At 36.4% G+C, this 22636-nt stretch overlaps 1 long non-coding RNA gene across 1 annotated transcript in view; it reads right to left on the reverse strand.

Annotated features, from left to right (window-relative positions):
- The window catches only part of LOC134220972 (uncharacterized), a 357919-nt gene extending 336034 nt beyond the window's left edge, over positions 1 to 21885 (reverse strand). Inside the window, exons 1-2 of the long non-coding RNA XR_009982144.1 lie at positions 21778 to 21885; positions 21441 to 21627 (exon numbers count right to left, since the gene is read on the reverse strand). This is a non-coding gene — a long non-coding RNA (uncharacterized LOC134220972). The remainder of the gene's footprint in view (positions 1 to 21440; positions 21628 to 21777) is intronic.
- Between the last annotated feature and the right edge of the window lie 751 nt (positions 21886 to 22636).

Genomic DNA, 22636 nt, shown 5'->3' on the forward strand with positions numbered 1-22636 from the left:
AAAACAAAACATACAATGCTGTATAACATCTTGGCACAAACAGATTCTGCAAAGTTTTATTACAAAAAATGAAGGTTTTTAAACAGATAATGTGTAAATGATACCTTCAGCATGGTCTTGCTTTGTAGCCCAGCGGATTATAAGGAAAGGCCTTCAAAGAAATATTAGAATGTATAAATGAATACAGAATTGTGAGATTTGAATGCAATGACTGTATTAAAATCTTCCAAGTTTGTATATGTCTAACTTTTTTCAAATTGGGTGAATTGTGTTTAGATTACATTAAAAGATATAATTTTGAAAGTTTTGAATAAAAATTGTACCTGTCATAAGACGAGTTTATACAATCCCATTGAATTCCACCACTTAATTGTATCTTGACAGATACGTATTTCGACCTCAAAAGTAAGGCCGTCTTCAGTGTCTCGTACTTGACTCGACTTACGAGACACTGAAGACGGCCTTACTTTTGAGGTCGAAATACGTATCTGTCAAGATACAATTAAGTGGTGGAATTCAATGGGATTGTATAAACTCGTCTTATGACAGGTGAAAACATTCCACTAAAAAGCTCAAAATAATTTTCTTATCAATAAAATTGTAATTCAGTGTGGAATTTGATTTATTGAATGAATTAGCAGATTACACTTAGAGACATCACATAGAGACATTTTGGGACCGATTTGCGATTTGGGCGTAACTTAACGATGATCCAGCCTAGGATTGCAAAGGAAATCAAGATAAATTGTAGAATTAAGATTTAAGATTTGTAGATTGAAATTGGCAACAGGCAATTAATTTGAAGACAAATTTCGCAATTTGGTGGCATTTTTCAAGGAACGCCATTTTCTGGGTAATGTCAGGTTCGGAGAAATGTAATCGAGGAGCAATGTTATATTTGAGGAATGATATTTTCCGAGAAATGCGAAGTTTATTTATTTATTTATTTATTTAATTATAATTCATCTGACAACTTAGTCTTAATGAATGAAACTAAAACTAACGGTTACAATAGTAGTGACCTCTTATCTTTATTGTTGAAACGTTCGGGTGCTTCGCAAAAGTCAAAAAGCTCCTCAACCATTGTAAATATCCTTATCATTGCAGAGATTGGTTCGTTGTGTCCAAATAACACGTACGATGAAATTGATCCTGCAGCAGTGATCGTTGTCGAGGAGGTCGTTGAATGGCACGAATATCCAGTAGCCCCAGTAGCCAAGGAGAGTCGATTTCTCCGCACAGTAGTCCAGCCACGAATGTCGCTTGCTTCAGCTTTTGCCTTCTTTCGAGGGTATCCATATTGAGCAATCCCCTAGCGTCTGACTTGTGCTGCTCGGGTCTACTTCGAGTAGGGTATCGAAAAGGTTACGTGGACCACACCATGGTAAGTGACGCAGGGCCATTCGAATAAACCTCCGTTGGACACGTTCAATTCTTTCAAACGTACATATAATGAGCGTTGGACGTTAGTTTTGGATCCAACACGACTCCAAGATCCGTAACCTCCGTAACAGAGCACTTTGGGACACAATTTTCACACGGAGTTTTCTGCCAGTTAGGTAAGAGCATAGCCACGAAGTGAGTTTAGTCGTTGCCCCGAGGTGCGATAGTTGTTGTGGTCGATATTCTCGAAAGCCGCTTCAAATCGGTGTAGATAACATCGATTTACGGCTTGTTCTCCATAGCAGTAATACAAGTGTGAGTGAAGTTAAGCAGGTTAGTAGTGACTGATCTACCCGTCAGTAGAGATCGGTAGAGATATAGTTCTTCGATTGGGTAAGAATAACATCACTGACAATTATTTCGAACAACTTTGACGCTGCTGACAAATGGTTTATTCCACGATAGCTCTTGACATCCTTTATATCACCATTTTAGGATTGCGACAAAATTGGCGATCATTTCACATCGTTGCACAGGTGTATTTGCTTCGTCGGTATCGTACATCACATTGCTTGGTATGGACAAATTTTTCCTTTTGCTATTGGCAAATTCCCAAAAATATTTCGGGTTGATAACGTCAAAGACTGGTTTGTACCCTCATAATATGTGTCTGATGCAGGATTGAATTCGGCGCACTGGATTTTGCTCTCAGCTGACTGTGTTGCTCGATGCTTCCGTTGACTAGCATTTTTAATACCTACGTTTTAAGTTCAGATGAAAAGGTGTACTCCAGACGGGCGAAAGTGGACGACGTTTTGGAGACACGTTTAATTACAGCCATTGCTGAACGATACTACAGAAACGGTCCGCCATATCATTAACATGTTGGCAATTACTCAGGTAACCCCAATCAATCGATCTTATTGCAATCGGGAACCGATTAATAATTCACAGGATAAAATGTCGTCAGAGCGGAAAGTACGTTGAATAGGAAAGATCATTTCTAACGGAGGGTGATGCAAGTCGATAGGCAACAGTGGAACGGCCCCCGTGTTGATGTTTGGTTTAAAACTGTTTGAGCAGAAAACTAGATCCAAAATGCGATCATGCTGATTTCGATGACAGTTTTCTTGAGTCATGTTTAAGGAGTTCATTCCATCAATTAGACCCGCACTTGATGAGGGAATAGATACGTTTCCAGCAAGCACTACATTAACGTCCGTATGACGTGTCCATTGACGGCGGGGTTGGTTGTAATCGCCGCAGATCAAGATCCGGTCATCGTTTTCACATAGTTCATGAACGGAAGCCACATTTTCGTCTAATAAAGCCGCATCGTTACTGCGGTCAGGCGGGATGTAAACAGCTCCAATCAGTCCATGATGGCCATCAATTGTCGCATCAACGAACACCTGTTCCAATCTTTCGCCGCAATGTCGCCCAATACAGTCTCGGTCAGGATAATAACGTCGTAGTTGCTGTCACCAACAGTCAGAAACAGGTCATCAATTTTAGTACGAACACCTCGAGCATTTTGGTAGAAGAACAAGCAGTCATCGATATACGGAGAACGTACGTGAGGAACAAGTATCTACAATGGGCATGATACATAACCGGCGTAATTAACATTTAGCGTAACAGACGTTATAAGGCATATGAAATGCATTACAAATGCTGTATCCTGGTATCTTTATAATTTTACAATATTTGATCTCCCAAGAATATCCAATGTTATCGAAAGATACTGAAACAAAAACAACACCTCGCGTTTCAATAATGAAGCAACGAGCAGCTGTCATCTTTCTGTGTCACGCTTGCTGCGACGCAAAAGATGACAGTCATTCGTTGCGAGGTGAAAGTTATTTGGATTCTGGACAGTTTCACCCTAGGATAGGATGTGCCAATTAGTCATTAAAAATCGTACCGATTTTCTGTCAAAATCGTACCGGTTGCTGATTGGGTGAAAATGACAATTGATTGCTTCGATCGGCGGTATCACATTTTCAAAAGGGCAGCTTGTTGTTACCTTGGCAGTGTTGCTGGGTAATTAAATTGATTTTTTTTTAATTCAAAAGTTTGTTTTTTCATTGTTTGGGTAAAATTAATTTATGCTAGGCTGAAAATGGTGTATGCATGATTTTTAAGAGCTATGCTAATTAAAAACAATCGATGAGACGCATTATTGACCAACTTTTTACCCATTCCACTGTAAAACTCTTACATCTCCATGTAAAAACTTTTTTCTGATAGTACGAAGCATCCTTTATTACTGGCCACCACCTCGTCAAAGCAATCGACTGAGGAAACAACAAGGCAGTTGCAATTCTATTGTCACATCCTATCCTAGGTTTCACCTGAAATACCGGGATTTGATATGGAGCTTTGGCGTTGGCCTTGAATATTCTACCTATTTGCTAGATTGATTTGAAACATTATTTAATCAACATTGGATCTCTAATTCGGAAATAAAGATAGGATTTGGTAATCAAGATTGATGTGATGAAGATTGAATTTGTGTATGGAATTGGTAGATTGGACTACTTTTGAAGCTTGGAATTAAAGTTTACTAAAAAATATTTGATCTGAACATTGAACAAGGAAGTTTGAGGCTAGACTCAAATATGCTATCTGCTGGATCGATATCAAAATTGAATCTGTATATTTAAGGTTTGAATAAGAAGATTTGAATTAGAGATTGGATTGGATATGTAAATTTGATTATTGGGTAGAATTTGCGAATTGATTTTGGAAATGAGATTTCAAGTCAATTGAAGATAAGATCTCTAATTCGGATCTAGAGCATGGGTAGTTTGAAAATATGAAATTATGCTCTGAAGTTTGTACTCAAAGATCGGATTTGTAAATTGGATTCGGCATTCAGAATTTGAGATTGGTTTCAGAAGTCACTTAATCAGATTGAAGTTGAGAATGAGCTTTGATGATTGGTTTTGAAAATTTCTTGTAAATATTCTATTTGAAGTGCGCCTGCCACGCCAGAATGCAAGGCAATGTAGGGAAGGGGAAGGTAATCATTCGCCCAGTGCAAGCCGAATATACCTCTGCACTTGCCACGAGTTCATACGGAATTTATTGGAATTCTTGTGTTAGGTTCAAGAGGCAGAGAAGTCCGTCTTGGTTAATGAGCTGCCAATGTGATAGATAGAAGAAAGCAACGGATGTTCTAATTGTATCTCACACTAAAAAAATATGAAATTCACATTCACATGTATGTGACGTAAATGTTCTGTGACCTAATCATGAAAATGCAATAATTTTATGTACCTTCTAATGTATATTTGAAATCGAATTCTCAACTCACATTGAACTGCATTCAACCTAACTTCATATCCCAGAAGACGTAAATTTACATGATTCATGATGGTTTTTCAGTTTTAGTATAACCTTGAATGCTGCTGACGTTTCAGTCAGTTTTTTTCCAAGCAGTGCGGCGCGGTTGTATTTTTGTGGCGTAAAAAGGAAATTTTCACGGAGAAAATAATTGCTTTCAACATTTCGCGACGAAATTGTTGTACATCTAATTCTGTTTATAGATTAGATTGGTGTTCATTTCGTGATAAAAACCGGTCCGCTCGGCCTTCTCGCAAAGGCTGTCGAAGAAAAAATATTTCTGGCGTTCCAACTTCTTGAGCGCTAACAATGAACAAAATGCAAAATATTGATAAGAAAATTATTTTGAGCTTTTTAGTGGAATGTTTTCACCTGTCTTAAGACGAGTTTAAACAATCCCATTGAATTCCACCACTTAATTGTATCCTGACAGATACGTATTTCGACCTCAACAGTAAGGCCGCCTTCAGAGGCCGTCTAGTCGAGTCAAGTACAAGACACTGAAGACGGCCTTACTGTTGAGGTCGAAATACGTATCTGTCAGGATACAATTAAGTGGTGGAATTCAATGGGATTGTTTAAACTCGTCTTAAGACAGGTGAATATATTGATGCTAGAATTGAAGCAAATGTTTGATCGCTTCAAGTAACGTGATCAAGAACTGTTGGATGTGTATAAAAATGCTTTAACAGGTGTTATTGAAAGCATTTTGTCCCCCGTGTGATTTCCGTCGAGGAAGTGTTTGTTCTACTCTTAAATGCAGGGTGCGTAAATTATGTAAGTTACATATTGTGTCTGTGGAAGTGGTGTTTTCGGTGCTTTTACGAAGGTGTGGAAATCGTATATCAAAATTATTGTTTATTTGGGGACACGCATAATATCGTGTTGCAGGATAATGGAAACGACTTAACAACGTCAGCACAAGGTATGTTTGATCAATTTCCTAATGATAACAATGGAAATTTATTACATTATTACACGTCATGAAGTAAAAGTGAGCTGTGCTTGCTTTTACGTCATGACGTGTATTTTTTTGGAATCTGATGTCATGTAAATTTAAAGGCTGACGTAATTTCATGACATATTTGCCGCTCCATTTATGTGCATGTTCCAAGCCATAAATTTACACGATATTTTCTAAGTGTGTAGGGAACAAATACAGCAGGGATTTATTTGGAATAAGTATGAAGAATAACAAGCTGGTGTAACATTTTGACGAAAATAGTAGCCAAATTTGTATTTATACTTGGTTCTACTATTTGAGGTCTAAATATTAACAACATTAATCAGTAACAACGGAATCACGGGGCACCCGTATGAAAAATGTATTGTCGGGGCAAAAACTAACTTCATGATACTTAGCGTGGGGCAACAAATTCCGAAAAGACTTTTAAATTTGGTTCATCGCCACTAATATAGTAATATCTTTCTCATTTGCATTTTTTATTCTGCCCAACTCATTACCTCACAAATTCTTCAGTTTACTGACTACAACAGCCCCGCACCTACCGATCTGATTAAGTGATTAATGCACTCTTATCTCCGCCGGGGGTGCGGGGTTGGCAATAAACAAACTCGAGCTCATCGTTCATTTGCATTCTCCCATCAATTATGAATACATGCTGTTGGTTTGTGGCGTCCCGCCTCGTCAGCACTGTGTGTTGTAAGCCTTTTGTAACGGCATTTATCTTACGGGCCCCTGTAGGAGACGGAGGTAATGAAGTCGTATTACACCAATTAAACTTTGTTTGCCCTTCAGTCGGTTCTTATGACCGCCGCGAAAGAACAATGGACAATATTCAATCCGCATAGGTCGTCTCTGCCATAGGCCTCCGACGCATTCCTGGGGCGATAGAAGAAAACCATCAGAGTCCACTTTATCGCGCCTTCTTTCCCGATGGCCCGATGACTTCCAGACTCGACCCGCTGCTGTGAGATGATGATAGTTTGTTGGTAGGTATTTCAATGACTCTACGAAGGTGGAGAACGAACCTCCACTTGACGTCGCCCGGCGGAGATTGCGTTCGCTTGCGCGCCTCTCATACACTTGGACACGGAAAGTTCTCCTCGTAGTCGGGGAAAAACAAACAAAAGGTTGTCGAAAATGAATTCTTGAGATTATGATAATTTGAGTTTTATGGCACTTATTTCGTTTGCTCTGGGTGTGCAATTGAGACGCACGAGTATCACTTGTTGGCCCTGCTGGATGTGTTTCTACAAAGTCCGACGGACGGGGGCTTTCAACGCGATGCGCCGATGATGATCTCGGCTGAAAGAAAGCTTGTAAAAGTGCGCGAGCATATCTTTTAGTGTGATTGAGAGTACGGAGAACAAACAGAGATGATTGTAAAATTTTATTTCCACTCCACATTTTCCAGCAGCAGCGGGTGACTTTCCGAGGAAAGTCAATTGCTCGAAAGTTGAAATTCCTGCCGCGTGCAGGAGGGGCTTGAGTTATAAACGAAAATTTTCAGAAGTGATAATTATCATAAATAAAGTACAATTATAGCTACTTTTGTTATGATAATTGGCAGATGATGCTGGCTTGTATTGAAAACGCAAGGAAGTGAAACAAAAATGGAATAGAAAACTAGAACGAACGTTAGTTCGGAAGAAATTTGTCCGTTACTGAATTGATCGACCCCGGTGAGTTTTGTTCAAGGTTTTGCATTCGGGCGAGGCCAGCAGTTCGCAGGAAGCAAACGGTTATTGGGAGTTAATATAATTGTGAAGGTTGCAGCTTTCGTCCGGTCCAGACCTACAGGTCGGACCGGACGGGCGACAACCTACGAAGCGACCGACAGGGGGAATGAAAACGAAAAATGGCCTATGGAATAATGAGGCCTTGAAGGCGGATGCACAGATAAAGAGGAAGTGCAATTTGTGAGGATAATTGCCATCGTGAGAGCACACGACTCACCACACGCCGTGCGACATAACAACACTAGTCCAAGAGGCAGACGTTCGGGGCAGTCATTAGGACGTTTTTAGTCGACACACCGGCAAATGCATTCATGCATTCAAATGTACGCTCGCAGACAGAAGGCCATCATTGGCATATCTATCCGGGTCTGTGCGTTAGTTGCCTTCGAAGACACTTTTATTGCCCATGGAAGGACGTTCAAGGGCCCTGGTGGATGAATGATTCCTGAGAAATGTGCAATTATCGTAGCTGTTGGTGACACGTTTCAAGGTGTATAAACTGCAGGGAAAGATGTAGGCTTTTTGAAAGGATAATTGCTCCTTGATGGTTTAGAACCTATCGTTGACGAGATATTAGTACAGTGTGAAGGTCGCATACATTATGTTCAACAATGTAACATTGTGCAAAACATAACTTAGGGTCCATCATTAGCCATACGATAATTTAAAAGAAGGTTACTACATTGCACGTTGATGATTTAAAAAAATAGGTTTACTTTAGAATTAGAATTTAGAATAGATCGTTAGGCTCATACAGCGCTTGCACCGTTCAAATTTGTTCTAAATTTTCTAAGAAGTTAAGTCAGCTATTGCCTTTCTTATACCACAAAGTTTTCATTATTGTGTATTCCTCCTGCCACGCGATATTTACATTTAGGTCTCTCACACTATCATAGAAAACATATACAATGAAAGGAATTGTACCATATTTTCAAAGATTTTTATTTCATGAATGAGCTTCAAAATAATGCAAACAAGCTGTCTCTGCCGATGTTGAACTTAATCTATAGATTAAAAAAAGACATTAATAAAGAAAAAAAGCTGTCTTTGCTTAAATAATGTTATTGAGCAATTCTCGCCGAGACCGGGCCACTATTTGCACGAGGTTCTTAAAAATGCCTAAACTTATGTTCATTCGAAAGTTTTCAGCGAGTATATAATGGATCGGAGTTAATTTGCTCAAAAAGATGGACCCATCGTTAGTTATACACGGAATCACTTTTACGAACCCCTCGATGTTTGTCAATTTTTCACTCACCAAAACTGTCATAACTCCAACAATTCTCAACCAAGGGCCCTGTACGCCTGTCATTGGCTAACAAAGTTCGTGTACTCTGCATCGAAGCTTAGAACCGATAGTAGTGCGTAATCGTTAATGCGAACATATTTATATTCGTTTAGTTACTACAAATAAATCATTTTCCGAGTCGCTATAATCCAACAAGTATCCCAATCATATACCACATCGTTACATTGTTGCATGGTTGAGCATTTGGTTTTGATTAAATGTCTAAAACAAAAGTGTGCATAAAAATTGCCTCGCCATAATAAAAAGGTGGTAGAGAATTAACACTGTTGTTTACATTTTAGAACCAAATCCAGATGTCGCACATGTCGAGGTAGGGCTTCACTGCTCCGTTTTCTCCCCCTGTTCTCAACCGATCTTGAAGGTTAGCATATATGTAGTTGAAAAGAGGAAGAGTGTGGCCTAATAAAAATGAAGGCAGCCATATTGAATTTGGCCGCTATCTTGGATTTATTTTTGAAAACTATTTCTTCGCAAGGTTTGCAAACATTTGGTCTCTTGCACATAAAATGCCTCTGTTTTCGCTTTCATGTAAAGATCACGAAAACTTCCACCTTACTGCTTTTATGCTACACCTAATGCTGGGTTCGGATAACGGATGCTTACTTTATACGAAGCGTCACAACCTGCACTAATTCGGCTGGTCTATGATGAAGTTTAGTGATGCAATTCATGAACCACTGTGCTGGAGGAAGATTAACGTCGACAGATGTTAAGAAAATTATTTTGAGCTTTTTAGTGGAATGTCTTCACTTGTCATAAGACGAGTTTGTACAATCCCATTGAATTCCACCACTTAATTGTATCTTGACAGATACGTATTTCGACCTCAACAGTAAGGCCGTCTTCAGTGTCTCGTACTTGACTCGACTCGTCGTCGAGTTTTGTCCAAGTCGAGTCAAGTACGAGACACTGAAGACGGCCTTACTGATGAGGTCGAAATACGTATCTGTCAAGATACAATTAAGTGGTGGAATTCAATGGGATTGTACAAACTCGTCTTATGACAAGGGGTCGACAGATGGTTTAAGATTTTTTTTTGGGGTTTTCAACCCCCCCTCCCCCAACGAAAGATTTTATTTATACAAATGATTTTTTTATTTGCATGGTGCGTAAAAACTGCAGCCTCCCCATTACAAAGCCATCGGCTTTTACAAATATTTGAAAACTATTCTGTCCCCCCCCCCCCTCGAATTTTTTTGGCAAAAAATAATATTTTGAGGGGGCAACAAAACAAAAGCCAGGCCATCACCACCTCGGCATGATCTGCCTAGGATCCGACGTATAACACGCATCAATACCGAAACTCCATCACTGCTAGAGATTCAAACAGCCATCCAAAGCATGAAATCGAATAAAGCTTCAGGGGTCGATCGCATATCAGCTGAGATGCTCAAATCTGACCCCATGACATCCGCTCAACTACTGCATCGTTTATTTCTTAATATCTGGGACACCGCAACTTTCCCGGTCGACTGGATGCAAGGTGAAGGTGCCCAAAAAGGGTGACCTGACTGTATGCGATAACTGGCGAGGCATTATGTTGCTGTGTACCGTTCTCAAAGTTCTATGCAAAATTATCCTAGCCCGGATTCAGGAGAAGATCGGTGCGACTCTCGGCGGCAGCAGGCCGGATTCCGTGCCGGAAGATCCTGTGTGGACCATATTGTCACGCTCCGCATTATTCTGGCGCAAGTGAACGAATTCCAAGAGTCTGAGTTACTTGATAGCTTATTAGTTGAGTAGCTTATTAGTTGGTTAAATGCACCAGTCTAGCGTACTGAGGTTCATGGGTTCGAGTCCCATAGAAGGAAAGTGGTAACATCCAATACATTTTTCAAATCAAAATCATCCACATTATGTACATATTAACTAGATGCTCTTGACTCGACCGTTTGGATTCAGCACCATTTCAAGAGTTAGAAAGGAACGTTTTTCTTCCGGTGGTTTGTTTCATACAGAATTATCAGAACAATACAGCTTTTCATCAATCAATCTAAAAGCGTCATTAAAAGTGGATGGAGGGTCACTAATCTAATCTCTAGTCTAGTGTAGTGTAGCACGACCTCTCGCCAAATATAGTATATTAATAATATAGTCCACTTCTTTAATCAATTGAGCATCCTAAATTCCCTTCCTTTCCTATTGTATAATTGTATTCCCTAACCTCGACCAAAGCGCGAGTCTTTCGGTTCCCCAAACCTACATTAGAGTATAAGAATCATGAAAAACTGTATTAAAAAAATATTATTCCGGCTCCGTAACGCTTCACGGAAAATGGGCCTCCTAAATAAATGATAGTTTAAAAAAAAGTCCACTTCTTGAATTCCCTTCTTCTTCTTCTTCATTGGCATTACATCCCCCACTGGGGATTGCGCGGCCGGTAATAAAGTTAATCAGTTCAGTGCGTGTTTTCTCTTGTTACGGACAGCAGAACGATCGCGCGATCTGCCGAAATATTGTGTTCTGCATTGATCTCATTAAAACTCCACTACCTCCACTTTGTCGATTATTTTTTGTATAAAAGTAGGAAACAATGAGTGTGCTTCATTTATATTGAAAGAAAATAGTATCATTTGTAAAAACTATTTTCTTTTACAAATTTTAGGAGCTATAAAAAATAATTTCTGCTCTAGTTTTTCTTCAACAAATGTGTCAATATTCTGTGTAAGCTTCCAAATCTACGACAGGTCTTTGTTGAGAAAGTTCAGCTTATTGTTGGTGAAACTGGCAACACTGAAACAGTCGAAGAAATATAAAATGACTCGTCTGTTGGGAAAAAAGGTCCGCTAGATTATAATACTAGAATGTAAGAATAAAATATGAATTTATAATGTGAATGAAAAATGTATTAATTATGTTATAGCTTTGAAGCTGATCGAAATGGAATCTGTTCTCAAAAAGTATTTAAACGTGACTACTCCCAACAATCTTATTTATTTATATTGGAAAGAGATATTTTTCAGCTTTCATATAAAAATGGCTACCCTCAAGAAGTTTGGTGGTATCACTGCTATCGATAATTTGCCATAATTTCCATAGTTTTATCGAAAACCACCATAAGATCCTGTTGAAACCACTGTCTCTCAATCAAAGTTTATTAGATTTACTCAGAAGCTTGATAAATTGAATAAGATTTATCGTAACCTCGACGAATGTTATTTGGACTTGAATGAAAATTACCAGTGTTGGTCAAAGCTGAGAAGTTTTATTGAAGAGCGTTTTAAATTTGAGACTGTCATTGAAACGTGTTGTTTGCATGATGACTAAAAACAAGTCGATCACTTGGAAAGAGTAGTTCGGTAAATATTTACTAAGTGAAAAATTTGTACAAACCATTATTTATTATGCTGAATCAATTTGAATTTGAATAGAATTACTGCTCCTTAACGTCATAACATACCTCCATATCACTAACAAACGAAAACAAAGAATTGGAGCACAAAAAGCTTTCTCATTTTTGTGATTGCTTTTAGTAGTGTAATGATAGCAACAAAATATTATAAGGCCAAGCCAGAAGGGAAAGGCCACTAGGCCGAAAGTCATTTCGCGGAATGGGTCGTTTGGCCGAAAGAGTCATTTGGCCGAAACGATCATTTGGCTGAAAGGGTCATTAGGCCGGAAGGGTCATTTGGCCGAAAGGATCGCTTGGCCGAAAGAGTCATTTGGCTGAACCGGTCGTTTGGCCGAAACGGTCGTTTGGTTGAAAAGATCATTTGGCCAAAAGGGTCTTTTGACCGAGAGGGTCATTAGGCCGAAAGGGTCATTAGGCCGAAAGGGTCATTTGGCCGGAAGGGTTGTTTGACCGTAATGGTCATTTGGCCGAAAGGGTCATTTGGCCGAATAAGACATTGAACCGAATAGGTCATTTGAAAAGTGAGAAATTATGATTCAGAAGAGAGCTTTTTCTATTCTCATTCCTCATTACTCACTTCTTACTGTAAAAAATGGGAAGCGCGAAGTGAGTAGTGAGAATTCTCACTACTCACTTCGTGCTTTTCACTTTTTACAGCGAGAAGTGATAAATGAGGAATGAAAAGTGAGATGTTCTCACTTCTCACTGTAAATTAAGAGGAGCGCGAAGTGAGTAGTTAGACGTCTCACTTCTCACTCTTTATTTTTTTCTTCTAACTTTTGGCAGCGAGAAATGAGAAATGAGACGTCTCACTCCTAAGTTAGAAGTTCTCACTCTTCATTTCTCACTTCTCACTGTGAAAAGTGAGTAGTGCGAAGTGGGTAGTGAGAATTTTCACTACTCATTTCACGGTTCTCACTAATTACAGTGAGAAAAGAAAAATTAAGAGAGAGAAGTGAGAGGTCTCTCCTAATTTCTCACTTTTCAAATGACCTATTCGGCCAAACGTCCTATTGGGCCAAACGACTCTCTCGGCCAAATGACCCTTTCGGCCTAATTACTCTTTCAGCCAAATGACCCTTTCGGCCTAATGACCCTTTCGGCCAAATGACCCTTTCCGCCAAATGACCCTTTCGGCCAAATGACCCTTTCGGCCAAACGACCCTTTCGGCCTAGTGGCATTCGGCCAAATGACTTTCGGCCTAGTGGCATTCGGCCAAATGGCTTCCGGTCGAATGGGTTTCGGCCAAACGACCCTTCTCCCGTATTTCACTAAAGAAGCGAGCCACATCACGAATTTGTTTATTTAATATTCTGTCGTTCTTCAGCAAATCGTTCTTGATCAGAAAACTCTGCTTTGAAACATGATAGATTACATACGATGGAAAAATTAACGTCTAACTGTCAAGTTTAAACTAAGAGTTAAACGAATACGTTCGTAGCCCAAACTGATGGTCTAAGGATTAAATTTATTCCTACTAATACAAATTTAACTTGTTTGTATTTTTAGGCAGCTCTTTTTAAAACATACTACAGGATGTCTTCCAGCAGAACCATCAGATAGAAACTGGAGAAATATGTTGGGTATTGTATCAAGTATAATGCAGATTAGCTCTATATAATGGTCGCTGGCTCGGAAAAAATAACGAGATACGCAAAGCAACTGATTTGGCCCGATTGAATAAAATCTTCTTGTCAATGTGATGCTTGCGCGAATGAAGTGTTCGTGTATTGGATAAATTTACATTATTTTTGCCTCAATTATCCCATAGTTTTAATATTTTGCTACTTATATGCGTTCAACTTGGCAGTATGTTTTGATTGTTTTGATTTATTCTTCAACAAGAGCACTGTCTCTCAATTAACACATTCACACGTTCCGTAGCTTCAGACGTTTTTTCTTTCTAAGCAAATTAAGTGTAAATAAGTTTTTGAAAATAGTTTTTACGTGTCGTCTATTTTAGTCGAATTTAATATTTGTAGTTTGTGACGTTTTTTTCTTTTTAAGTAAAATAATGTTCATATTCAAATTAAATTCGATACGTGTCAACGAGAAAGCAATTCGTCGACATGGTTTGTGTCTCGACTAAATGTTGTGATGTTTGAGTACTATGACGACAGCAATATTCAATATGGCAACGATGCTTTGTAATGTTCTATGTAGTAAAGATAGCTCGATGTTTCCGAAGGCACGAACTCTATGTCGCCATTTGAAATTTAAATTGGCGCAATTGCTAGATAATGGGTTAATTGTTGCAGAAGGTTTCTTGTTCAAGAACAAACTCAAACTCGGTCATTTCGCTTCCATAACGGCTGGCATTAAGAAATTTTGCGAGTATTAAGAATTTTTATTAAAAAGTTTGAGTAAAGTTCAGTTTGTCGAGGTAATTAAAGTGATTGGAGTGATTTTGTACGTGATTGTAATTAGTTTTTTCGTTCGTTCTTTAGATTTTTCTCTGTTGTCGGTGTAGCCGTCTCTCCCAAATTTCTGTTTTAAATAGTGTAGTGTACCAAAAAAGGTAAATTTTTGTTGAACTACTCGTTATCTGTTTAATGTTAATTAATGTTTCGCGTTGGACTTCCAGCGCGTGGCGCTTTTTTTGGTACGGGCTGGAATTTCGGAGTCGGCATTTCCGCCGTTTTATCGTTTTGGAGGAGTTTTTTTGTGGAGTCCGTGCGCTCGTCAAGGCCCGCCCTTCGGGGTAGCGAAACGAAGTGTGGTGAAGTTTCGTGCGTAAAGTGAAGCGAAAAGTGAACCGTCAATCGCCAATCAATCGACGGATTGCGTACCACAGTGCCGGATTCGAACCGAAGGCGAGGGTTCATTTCATCACGGGCGGTCATAGTTGTAAAAAGCGAAGCCGTGCGGAGGTACGTTGGCTCTTGTCCGGAGGGGAGAATCAACCCGGGAAGCGCGACATCCGTCGACGCAGCTCTCACGAGGAAATCGGAGACCTTCCGTCCAGCCGCCACCCATTTCGCAACTTTAGTTCGGCCATACTTGCACGGGCTCATCAGCTGCGCACCATCCTACAGCTAGGCGATTCTTCTGTCGCTGCCATCGTCAAGGACAGCTTCGCCGCCATCGCCACGAACAGGTTCGACGCCATCGTTCCGAAACGGTTCGCCGCCATCGCGCCGGCGAAACCCACCAAGTCAACGAAGAAGAAAACCTGCGCAGGTATGTGACTAGTGTGTAGGCAAAACATGGCCATGATCTAGATAAACATTTCCATTTCCGTACCAATTCCAAATATGAGTTCAACCCGAAACAAATAAATCCCACGCATTTTTGAGTAAGAATACCTATCGAGTAGTTTTTTTGTTGGAGTAATCGCTGAGAGATCATTCCGGTCGCTTTTCCGTTCCGTTCCGTTGACTACTTTGATCATTCGCTCTGCATAATTTCCGCCAGGATTTTTTGGCGGGTTTGAGAGTTCGAGTAACGTAACTTGGGAGGTGGCCAAGTTTGAGAAGCACTTGGTGTAAAGCAATATTTTAAGTTTCAGCCAGCGATCGTTCGAGCAACAACTCAAAGCAACTCGACCGGTGGTCTTCCGGATCCCGTTATTAATAAACCTCGAGCTGAAGCTATGAACGGTTACAATTCTCAAGATCGTTCTTATTCAACTAAGAGCATCATAAAACTATCTTAAAACTAAATGGTTTCAGTTGGAAGAAAGTACTATTGTTGGATAATTTGTCAAAATAAACAGCCTATAGTGGACCTGGGCCATCTCTTAAAACCATTATAGGAGAATGTAGACTTGTGGTAACTTGAATTAGACGAATACTATGATAACACTCTATAGATTGTGCGATGCCTTTATAAAACTGTAATAAAACCCAAATAGAATTCAAAATGCAACTTGGGCTGTGATCGTGCTTTAGAGGCCTTACACCCAACCCGAGAATGGCAGATTCATATACAAATTTGTATGTGACTTACACGAAATCTGGTTTCAAAAGCGACATATGCGAATTTTGCTTCTTCCAATCTACCATGCAATGTTGGAAAAAGGAGATTATAATTTTGGAGACATTCTACATGTATTGGCAGAAAATTATTCATGTATGCGTGAGACGATTGTAGTTCGTTTTATTCATGTGTATTGGTGATGGTTAGTATGATTGAGTATGTAGTGGTGACGTATATGAAGTATGTGTATGTATTAGTGAGTTGCAAAATTCGTTTGAGTGTATGGGTGAGTTACACTCCGTTAGGAAAATCTGACATGTTTACGTTTGTCTTTCAAGCGGTCACTAGTTTGTTTATAGTTTATATTTCCGTTCGGTCTTCAGAAAAAACCAGGTAATTATTTACTACGTCCGATGAATCTGATGATAAAATGCGTAGCCCATTCCCATCTTCAAATTTTCAACACTTTCAGGAAATATCTTAGTGGATTTTTCCCGTTCAAATGGACAACCGCGCGATGGACAACTATATCTGGCCCGGGCAACCTGGCGGCATTTCTTGTTGCTGTTGAAATGGATGGGCTTCTATTTGCCAACAATTTACTCCCTAGCGTGTAGTGTGCCCGAGGCAAGATTACAGGCAGAAGCTAATGTCGCTGACGTTTGTATCAAACATTTATCAGGAAGAGTAAACTCTGTGCTCCGCGATGAAAGTCGATCATAGCAACTCAGGAATGTGCTAACACTGGCAGCTAGCTTGCTGGTACAATTGGTCCAGGTAGGGTCAGACTACAGGGGAAAAGCGGTAATTTCTTCGAAAATTGTTATCAATATAATAGTTTGAAGTTGAAGGAAACGGAAAACCATCTGGGTTCTGACCTCATCAATTAGATTGATTAGATTAAAAAGGGAGTAAAAATCGCAATGTGCCTGTAGACGAAAATAATATTTTTGTACATATTAGCAGAATAACGGTGTACTTAACACACATATCCGAACGCCCTACTGGATTGAATATTCAATATTCGTATTATGTATATTAAAAAAGCTGTACTACAATTTATTTCTGAACATTTTGTGGTTAATATACAATCCAATTACAAACAAATGATTCTTTAAATCAATTAACGAAATAATTTTATTTTGAAATAATTGGTTTCTTAGTTTTCAAGTTTTTGATATTTTTATGATAAAACTTTAAGAGTTTATCAAATTTTATATTTAATGATTTTTAGATATTTAGATTCTTAGATTTTTACAAAATTTTATTTCCGGGTTCTTAGTCCTTTAGATTTTTGGATTCCTATTTTCACAATTTTTTAAAATTTTCATGATTTTCTCAATTTTGACAATATTTACAATTTTGATAATTTTATTAATTTTTAAATTTTTTCAACTTCCACGAATTTTTAAATTTTTACTCTTTGACCATTTTTTACAACTTCCACAATTTGCATAATTTTTACAATTCAATTTTCACAATTTTTACAATTTTCTCAATACAGTTTTTGTAATTTTTACAATTTCTAAAATTTCCAGAATTCTTATAATTCTATTACACTTTATAATTTTTAAAATTTTTACGGATTTCAAAATATTTACAATTTTTACATTTTTTACAATTTCTACAAATTTCGTAATTTCCACAACTTTCACAGTTTTGACAATATCCTCAATTTTCACAATTTTCATAATTCATACATTTTTCACAATGTCCACAATTTTCACAATTTTGGCAATTTCCACAATTTTTCAGTTTTCACAATTTTCACAATTTTTATAAATCTAACAATTTTTATAATTTTCTCAATTTTAACATTTTTTACAACTTTTCACAAATTTCCATAATTCTTAAAATTGTCATAATTTAATCATTTTTTATAGCTTTCACATTTTATATTTTTTACTATTTTTCACAATTTCCATAAATTTTACAACTTTTGTAATTTTAACAGTTTTTACAATTTCCATAATATTATTTATAATTTTCTCAGACTAAGGCTGGAGTGGCCTGTGCAGTACATAAAATTTCTATTTCTGCAATTTCTACAATTTTCACAATGTTCACAATTTCCACAACTTTCAGTTTTTACGATTTTTACAATTTTCACAATTTTCACAATATTTACAAATCACAATTTTTATAATATTTACATTTTTCACAAGCTTTGAAATTTCCACAATTTGTGCAACTTTCACAATTTTTACGATTTTCGTAATTTTTACAATTTTTACAACATTCACAGTTTTCACAATATTCACAAATTTTGTAATTTGCACAATTTTTACAATTTTAACAATTTCCATAATTTTCGCAATTTTTACATTTTTCACAATTTTTCGCGATTTCCACAATTTTAAAAACTTTCACATTTTTTTACAATTTTTACAATTTTCACCATTTATATATTTTTGAAAATCAAATTTTCATAGTTTTGACAGTTTTCACAATTTTCTCAATATTCGTAATTTTTACAATATTTACAATTTTCACAATTTTTGCAATTTTCATAATTTTATCAATTTCCATAGTTTTAAAAAATTTAATTTTTTTTAAACTTTTCACGATTTTTACAATTTCCTCAATTTTTACAATTCTCTCATTTTTTTCAATTCTTACAATTTTTACAATTTCTAAAATTTCCACATTTTATACAATATTCATAATTTAATTTAATTAATAACAAATTTAATAATTTTCAATTTGTTTACAATTTTTACAACATTTACATTTTTTTACGCCGTAAATTGCAATATCCCTAATTTTTACTATTTTGACAAAATCCACAAATTTTAAAATATTTACATTTTTTCACAATATCCACAACTAACACAATTTCCACAATTTTTACAGTTTGCACAGTTTTTTCAATTTGTTACAATTTTTATGATTCTAGTATTTTTTTTCTATTTTTTCAATTTTCATAATTTTACAATTTACACAATTTTTACAATTTGTACAATTTTCATATTTCTTATATTTTTCATAATTTTCACATTATTCACAACTCTCACAATTTTCACAATTTTCACAATGTTCACAATTCTCACAATTTACACAACTTTTCCAATTTTTTCAATTTTCGTAATTTCCACAATTTTAACAATTTTTCCAATTTTCATAATTTTCCAGATTTCCATAATTTGTATAATTTTCTCAATTTTCACATTTTCTGCAATTTTTCACAATTTTCATAATTTTCACTATTTCCATAAATTTTACAATTTTCGTAATTCTTACAATTTTTACAATTTCTATTATTCTTACAATTTTCACAATTTTTGCAATTTTTACAATTTCCATAATTTACAATTTACAATTTTAACAATTTCCACAAATTTTCACAATTTCAACAATTTTAAGAATTTCCACAATTTTTGCAACTTTCACAATTGTCAATAATTTTATATTATTCTCAATTTTAACAATTTTTCTATTTTCATAATTTTTATAATTTTATAATTTATATTTATAATTTTTACATTTTTTTCAATTCACACGATTTTTACAATTTCCACCATTTTTACATTTTTCACAATTTTCACAATTTATACAATTTTCATAATTTTCACAACTTTCACAATTTTTACAATTTCCCCAATTTTCACAATTTGGCAATTTCCGCAATTTTACATTCTTCATATTTTCCACAATTTACACAATTTTCGAAATTTCCACAAGTTTCACAATTTTTCGTAATTTTTACAATTTTTTCAATATTTACAGTTTTAACAATTTTCATAACTTTGACAATTTTTATATTTTTTCAATTTTTACATTCTCTACAATTTTTCACAATTTCCGTAATTTTCACAATTTCCATAAATTTTATCATTTTTGTAATTCTTACGATTTTTACAATTTCTATAATTCTTACAATTTTCACAATTTCCATAATTTACAATTCTAACAATTTTTACATTTTCTACTATTTTTCACAATTTCCATAATTTTTACAGCTTCCATAAATTTTACAATTTTTGTAATTCTTACTATTTTCGCAATTTTCACAATTTCCATAATTTACAATTTTAACAATTTTCACAAATTTTCACTATTTAAACAATTTTAAGAATTTCCACAATTTTTACAACTTTCACAATTGTCAAAAATATTATATTGTTCTCAATTTTTACAATTTCCTAATTTTCATAATTTTCTCAATTTTCACAATTTTCTCAATTCACACGATTTTCATAGTTCCACAATTTTTACATTTTTTACAATTTTAACAATTTTTGTAATTTTCACAATTTTCACAATTTTTACAATTTTCTCAATTTTCACAATTTGGCAATTTCCGCAATTTTACATTCTCCACATTTTCCACAATTTTCGTAATTTCCACAATTTTCACAAATTTTTGTAATTTTTACAATTTTCCACAATTTCGATTTTTTTTTCAATTTTTATAATTTACTAGTCGACCCGGCAGACGTTGTCCTGAATAGTAGGCAAAAATGCGCGTTCTAAACTGCTCAAGCGAAATTCCTATACAAATTCTTATTTCAGTTTTCACCATTTACTCACCCTTACTCGTGATTTTTACATGAGGTTTTGTGCAAATTTCACGATACAGGCCCTGTTGAACCAGCGCAGAGCTGAAAACCTCAAAAACAAAAGGCTCGTTTACATACCGAACAAATTCAAAATATGGTTAGTTTTTAGCTTTTTGTTAGTAGTCGATTTCGTTAGTGTTTATTCTATGATATTTTTTGTTTAATGTTTAATTTTATCATATTTTTGTATATACAAAGGGATAGTTCTGAATGCTCATATAAATGTTCTCATAAAAAAACTGATAAATGCATATCTGCATTTCAGACATTCCACTAAAACCTCGAAATAAATTTTCTCATCAGGCCATAACAGTTGGGTTCATAGTCCAATCCTGCCAATTTTCAATAGAAAACAATGGGACAAGATTTCCCGTCGAATGCAACTTTAAACACATTCGCTAGATCTTGCGAACAATGCACTATCCGACAATACTAGCGCGATATAAGCACAATGTAAAATTATTAGCGATGACAATTCCTATTTACATTGTGCTAATATCGCGCTAGTATCGTCGCGTAGTGCATTTTCCGCTAGAACAAGCGAATATTTAAACGGGCCATTAGTGTATGAGAAAGGTGAAAGGTACATAGTACACTTCTGCAGTACATAGTAGTAAAACTAGTATTCAATACCAAATTTTCAAAACGACTTATCTGCTTTTGTAAACAAAAATTCAAACGTCGATTTGACGAATCTGATAGCACTTCCACGCGAAACGAAATCACCAACAGGAAGCAGAAACCTTCACCTACGTGTCACCTACGTTGGATTGCGTCGGAGTTCTATCTGATTGGCAAATCGACGTTTCAATCTTTGTTTACAAAAGCAGACAAGGCTTTTTGAAAATTTGGTATTGTAATAATTACCTGTCAATGCGTTGGTGGCTACCACGGTGGAACCCGAATCCTGCTCGTCCTATACTGTTGCTGATGGGGGGCCGGCAACCGCTGCTTCGATCCGGAAGAACTCAGCAATTCGTGTTTGTTGTTTTTTCAAGGGTGCTGCTGGTTTAGCCTGAAAACTTCGAACACCTGAACACTGCCGGAATGGTTTCTTCACCCGCAAACGTGGAGACAATTTTATAAGCAAGTTTATCCCATTTTATAGTGATTTATAGTGTTGACATCAGAGCGTCGTTTTGGAAGAAAGGTTTTCCATCTGATGTCTGATGCCACTGAAAATCACTATAAGAAGGGAATTAACGTTTCAATGGGCACAATTCTCGCGTTTTCCACAATCCGATTCACTTATTGGTTTTTCTCTTTTCACATTTGTTCACTTTTCACTCCGATAATATCATAAAAAATCAACGCACTCAAAAAGAAAAACCAATCCCGCAAAGCCGACGGACTTACTCTTTCGAACGACGAACGATAATAATGGCGTTCTTGCAATGATGCGCGTAGGTATAAACAGTGGCTGACAAATACAAACACAACGTGTATTGTACACGTTCGATTTGTCATGAAGCACGCAATTCTTTTAAAAGAGTGTAGGTTAATATGAGCATGGAGAGATTTGATCATTTTTTTCTTTCAATTTATGTGATCATACAAGCAGTGTAGAGCGCGGACGTTGAATGTGGTTGTTTAATGTAAATAAGAGACGCATTATACAAGAGCCTGAAGATTTTTTATTACATTTCTCGCATAAGTCGTATGCAGAAACTGTATCAAAACGACCCTTGCATCGGATGTTAGAAATTTTTGGTTTGGGTGTAGAAATGAACATAAAATCAATTCAAAATTTAAGTACATTTTTCGGAAAATTCTCAATACTCTGTACAACCACCGTGAATCAGCAGTTCTACAAAATTATACTAATATTTGTTTAGGGATTGAATTTACGACGTTTATACTCCAGTTAAGAGTTACTCATATTTTTCAAGAATCTGTCATCCAGAATGTTCTAGAGGTTCTCATTTGAATTATGGTCCGGAGATGACTGGATCTTCTGCACTTAGTTTATGTCGGTTAGTGCCCTTGCAGTTGCACAAGAAAAAAAAATACTACAACTGAATTAACACCAAATTCGGCATGTTACGGTGACATTTATGGAGAAA

Source organism: Armigeres subalbatus, chromosome 3 (genome assembly GCF_024139115.2).
Source record: "Armigeres subalbatus isolate Guangzhou_Male chromosome 3, GZ_Asu_2, whole genome shotgun sequence".
NCBI classification, from domain to species: Eukaryota; Metazoa; Arthropoda; class Insecta; order Diptera; family Culicidae; genus Armigeres; species Armigeres subalbatus.